The sequence below is a fragment of the Daktulosphaira vitifoliae genome, unplaced genomic scaffold (assembly GCF_025091365.1).
Source record: "Daktulosphaira vitifoliae isolate Bord-2020 unplaced genomic scaffold, ASM2509136v1 Scaffold_1, whole genome shotgun sequence".
Classification (NCBI taxonomy): domain Eukaryota; kingdom Metazoa; phylum Arthropoda; class Insecta; order Hemiptera; family Phylloxeridae; genus Daktulosphaira; species Daktulosphaira vitifoliae.
This window is the reverse complement of record NW_026099572.1, coordinates 65,263,258-65,269,660: the sequence shown is the minus strand read 5'-3', so window position 1 is coordinate 65,269,660 and position 6,403 is coordinate 65,263,258.

Genomic DNA, 6,403 nt, shown 5'->3' with positions numbered 1-6,403 from the left:
CACATTTGAAAATAGATATTATTTTAGCAAAAATATAATTATTTATGTATTTTATGTATTTTTTTGATATTTTATGTTTTAAATTGCATTGTAGTACATAAAATTAAAACCCAGCACAGGGGGGTCGCGGCAAAGTGGTGACGTAGCATAGTTGGATCAAGAATAATGATATCTGAAAAATTGGTGGATTATTGCAAAAGCTTCATAAACTGCTAGTTCCTTATTAATATCCTGATTAAGATAAAGTATGTCGAATGAAAAAGGGATTATTAAAAATTATTATTTCTCATAAAAAAATTATATTGATCAATACACTTTTCAATAAGTTATAGCATTATAAAGTTAAAAATGTAAAAAATAAAATCGAAAATTTACACACAAAATTAGCATTCGGTAGCCAATTTCACCCTGAAAACAAAATAAAGTCTGAAATTTTTTTTTTCCATAATAAAGTATATTACATTAGCTTTAATTTAATATATATATAAAAGTGTCAGACTTTCCGGAACACTTTCAAAATTTAAGTTGAAAAAGTAAAATTTTTCTGAAAAAGTTGTCATTTTGAATCCCCCCCTTTAGACAGGTAAAAAGTCAGATTTATAAAAAAATTATACCAAATAGTTAAAAACATCATGCATCCATAAAAAAAAGAATTATATTGATCCATACATCTTTCAAAAAGTTATAGCATTATAAAGTTAAAAATGTAAAATACAAAATCGACAATTTTCACACAAAAATAGCATTTGATAGCCATTTTCACTGTGAAGATAAAATAAAGTCTGAATTTTTTTTTTCATAATAAAATACATTACATTAGCTTTAATTTAAGATATATATAAAAGTATCAGACCTTCCGGAACATTTTCAAAAGTTAATTTTTTGTAAAAAAGTTGTCATTTTAAATCCCCCCTGTGGGCAGTTAAAGGGTCAGATATAAAAATATACCAAATTAAAGGTAATGATATCATGCATCTATATAAAAACAAATGATATTTATATGTTCATTTTTAAAAAAGTTATGGCAGTTTTTAATAAAAAAAATTGAAAAAATGTCGAAAATTAGCGATTTTTAAATTTGCCACACTTTATTTGACTATGGGAATTTTTTTTAATTTTTAAGGGTAATGTCTTCGACTAGATACGATTTGTGATCTTTTGACGTATCGTAAAAAAAAAAAAAAAAACACATCTTAGTAAAATAATATCTTCTCAGCTTCGCATCGAAGCTAAAAATTGCCAAAATAAAAAGTGACAGACTAAAAAATGTTTTAAATCAAACATCAAAGAAAACTAATTTTTTAACAAATCAGTTTCTTCTACTTTTTATACAAGATTTAGTAACAATAAAACTACAGGTATTATTGTTGTTCGTATGCTCAGGTTAGTGATAATAAAATAAAAAATACTTTGCCTCTTGAACTTAAACTTATTGAACCAGAAGATAGTTGCGGGTTATCCAATTCAACTGATATAATTTTGAATATGTTAATTTTGGAGGCTAATTCAGCAAAATGGGTTATTAACGACGATTTTCGCGATTATTTCGCGAAAAACGGTATTTATTAAAATACAACAAACAGTTTCATTAAATCCAAAATATTTTTCCAAATATTGATATAGCAATAAGAATTTTCGTATGAGTACAAGTGTATAATTACTATAGAGAGATCGTTTTCGTGTCTCAAACGCGTCAATAACTATCTTAGATCCACTCAGACTGATACAAAATTAAATAATATCGTGTTTCTCAGCACAAAAATTTAATGTTAAATGACCTGAATTGCGAAGATTTAATTGACTCATTTGCGAAAACTGAATGTTTTAAATGGCATTTATATTATTACGTCAATTTTATAATTATTAATTATATATTATGTATTACATATGTGATATTCTACCATTTATGTGTGCTTTTTGTTCTTAACTATGTGTTTCTTGTTTTAGTAATGTAATACATTAAAAATAATGAATATTTAATGATTTATTAATGTACAAAAATATGCTTGAAAAACATTTTTAAATACTTCCTTTTTGAGGGGAATTAGTAATGTTATGGCGAATATAGGAAAAATTTACACACCCCCTCCTTAACGTAATAAAGTATGGCAAATTTTGAAATGGCTAAAGGCACAAAATATGTGAGTACGCCTCTGGCTATGAACATATATATTTTGATTCTGTCTATAATTTATACTTATTTTTAAGTTACAAATGTTTGCCTGTCTTGTAGGAACCTGTTATATTTCCATAGTTTTTGTAAGTTTTAATCATCAAATTAACTTGACCTGGTGAATTAATTACCTTGGAAGTTAATTGTAAACGTGTATTTCTTAAATATTTTTGGATTTATAATTGATGTTTATAATTTTTTATTTAATAAGTTTGTAAATTTAATTTAATAAGTTTTAAAAATAGCTTTAATAATATTATTACTTCACCTTAATTAACAGTCAATTTCTAATAACATGTTTCAACATAAAATAATATTGAGCTTCGTAAATTTTATCTCGGAACATGAAACGGTATTACATTCAATAATTCTGGTAGATCTATCTTAATATTATTATTATTATTATTAACATTTTTATTTTCTAATATTTTCGATCGCTACTTCACTTTTTTGTTAATAGCAATAAAAAAAATAATTTTTAGCTTCGATGCGAAGCTGAGAAGGCATTGGTTTTACTGTGATGAGTTTTTTTTTAGCTTCGATGCGAAGCTGAGAAGGTATTGGATTTACTATGATGTGTTTTTTTTTTTTTTTTTGTCACTTTTTCTCAGCCCTCACCGAACCGTTTTCTTTCAATGATACGTCAAAAGATCACAAATCGTATCTAGTCGAAGACATTACCCTCAAAAATTGAAAAAAAGTCCCTCGTTCCCCGTAAATGGGGGAAACCACAAAAAAAATTACAAATTTAAAAATCTCTAATTTTCGACATTTTTTCAATTTTTTTTACTAAAAACTGCCATCATTTTTTTAAAAATGAACATATAAATATCATTTTTTTTTATATAGATGCATGATATCATTACCTTTCATTTGGTATATTTTTATAAATCTAATCCTTTACTTGCCCACAGAATGGGATTTAAAATGACAACTTTTTCACAAAAAATTAACTTTTTGAATTTAACTTTTGAAAATGTTCCGAAAGGTCTGAAACTTTTATATATATCTTATATTAAAGCTAATATAATGTACTTCATTATGAAAAAAAAAAAATTTTGACCTCTGGACTTGTTTTCGTGGTGAAAATGGCTACCAAACATTACATTTTTAACTTTATTATGCTATAATTTTTTGAAAAATATATGGATCAATACAATTTTTTTATGAGAAATAATATTTTTTATTAATCTCTTTTTCATTCGACATACTTTATCTTAATCGGGATATTAATAAGGAACTAGCAGATCATTTTTTGTATTAATATCGAAATAAATAACTTTAATAGAAATTATAGTTATCATTTCTATGTAACTCTATAAGGTGTCAAAAGTTTCTACAATTGTAATATTCAGAATTGTTTAATGAGGATTATATTGTGGTGTTGTGAACTGGCTTTTGCTGCCTAATTGTAATTGTATAATTTAATAGTATATATATTAATCATGGGAACGGAAGCCTCTTTTGTCTTGTATATTAAGTATTTACCAGGCAAGCATCTAGTCCTTCTAGAACATTCGATGCTTGCTCAGTCCTTTTCAATGTATTGGGCCTACGACCGCCGCCGCCTGAGGCGACGCGCCAGTAGTAGTCAGCTACTCGTTCAAGAGTCATATAGTTCATAGGGTCGAACCTGGACGACTCTCCACTGAATCACTTTCACTGAATCTTTTATATTAATTAAGTATCAACTCATTAAAGTCGTAAAGTCAATTATAAGTGTAAATATATTATTAAATAAAATAAATAGTAACTAATTATCAAACGCATTATCTTTTCATTTTGTCTATCGTATCAACCCTGTCACAACAGTGGATTGACGATAAATAAATTACAACACGATTAGTTAAAATAGAATTGTTTATAAATTATAAATATTTATACCAAGAAAGTAGTTCAAAGGCCGGTAGTAATTTTACACAATGTCTTTTTGTAGGCGATATTGTTTTATTTGCTCACAAGCGCTAAATATTAAGTCGTCATATTTTTTAAAAATAGTACTAGTTATAATTATTTCATTACAGATAATTATTATTCTCAGCTTATGTAATACAAGATCTATTAATTTACATTGGTATTTCCCTAAAATATTATAATTATCATTTTTTATGTATGTATGTCCTATATAGCAGGAAATATTTGATAGTCTATTGGAGCTGTGTCAATTATTTAATTTAATATTCAATACTCCGTCCAAATGTAATGTACTTTACTTTACCAATGTAAATTAGAACTGTCATATTTGTATAACATATTACGAAGCTAATTAGTTATAAAAATGTTTAATAATTTAACTAAATAGTTAAATAAAATATTAAATAAAACAGGAATATTATTCAACAAATTAAAGAACCGCATTCATTATAACAATTTTAAAATCATAATAATTTAATAATATTTTTATTTCCGTAAATGTGTAATATAATTATACAATTATATATAATTATACAAAAATAATCGTGTACAGGCACGTAGCCAGAAAATGTTTATTGGAGGGGCCAACAATTTTATCATTTGTATCATTTTCCATAATTTTTTTACCAAGAAAAGCTTGTGGGGGGCTCCCTCCACTCCTCCTTAGATAGTATCCCTACTATGAATCTTACAAGTTCAAAATTTTACCATTGGTTGGTTAAAAACAAATTATTTTCGTATAAAGTATACTAATTATTACAGTATTATAAAAAATCGATAGTTTTTATAATTAAAAAAAAAAAATACTTTCATCTTCACTATTAGGATAAATTTTTCATATTGTGAAAAATAAATAAAATAATGATATGAACATAAGATGATTTAATTATTTCAAACTTTTAAGCTATTAAAAAAAAATAATTTATACCTAAATACTAATAACAAATAAGTTATAAATAATTTTTAAAATTTATATAAATTATAAACAATGTAAAATTTATTTTATTTAAAATTAAAAACAATTCCTGCCTTTTTTTAGTCATATTTTTAATACTATTATTTAGAGAACGCAAATAACAAATTAACAAAAACAAATAAATTACTTATTGTAACTACTAAATTATAAAAAAAGCCCAGCACAGGGGAGTCGCGGCACAGTGGTGACGTAGCATAGTTGGATCAAGTATAATGATATCTGACAGTGATTAAAATCACTATCAAAAAAAAAAAAAAAGATTCAATGCAAATCTTTAGATAGTGTTTAGTTTTAAAAAATTGGTGGATTATTTCAAAAGCTACATGATCTGCTAGTTCCTTATAAATATCCTGATTAAGATAAAGAAAAAGGGATATAAATATTATTTCTCATAAAAAAATTATATTGATCAATACACTTTACAATAAGTTATAGCATTATAAAGTTAAAAATGTAAAATACAAAATCGACAATTTTCACACAAAAATACCATTCGGTAGTCATTTTCACCGTAAAGATAAAATCAAGTCCGACTTTTTTTTTTTTTCATAATAAAGAACATTACATTAGCTTTAATTTAAGATATATATAAAAGTGTCAGACCTTCCGGAACATTTTCAAAAGTCAAGTTGAAAAAGTTAATTTTTTGTGAAAAAGTTGTCATTTTAAATCCCATTCTGTGGGCAAGTAAAGGATTAGATTTATAAAAAAATACACCAAATAAAAGGTAATGTGATATTATAAATCTATATAATAAAAAATTATATTGATTTAGTTATTTTTTTAAAAGTTATGGCAATTTTAAGTAAAAAGAATTTCGAAAATTAGCGATTTTTAAATTTGTAATTTTTTTGGAGGTTTCCCCCATTTACGGGGAACAAGAGAAAATTTTTTTTCATTGAAAGAAATCGGTTCGGTGAAAGCTGAGAAAAAGTGGTAACAGACACAAAAAAAACACATCATCGTAAAACCAATACCTTCTCAGCTTCGCATCGAAGCTAAAAAAACAGATTAAAGATAAGATATATAAAACAAATTTTCATTGAATATTACTCTATATAATTTTGTAATCAACTAGATTCTAATCAATGCAGATACTTGATATTTTGCTATTATTTGTTGGACTAGAGTTAAAAAAAATTTACCTACACCATGTTTGGAGTAATTCCATTTATTAATACGTCTAGATCGTTATCTTTTTCAAATAACGTTTTCTATGAATATAAAAATTAAAATATAACCATAATAATAACTGTATTATAATTATTATAAAATAATTAAAAATAATTGAATTTTAAAATTGGGGGGCCGACCCTTTTTTTTTTTTTATTAACGGCTTG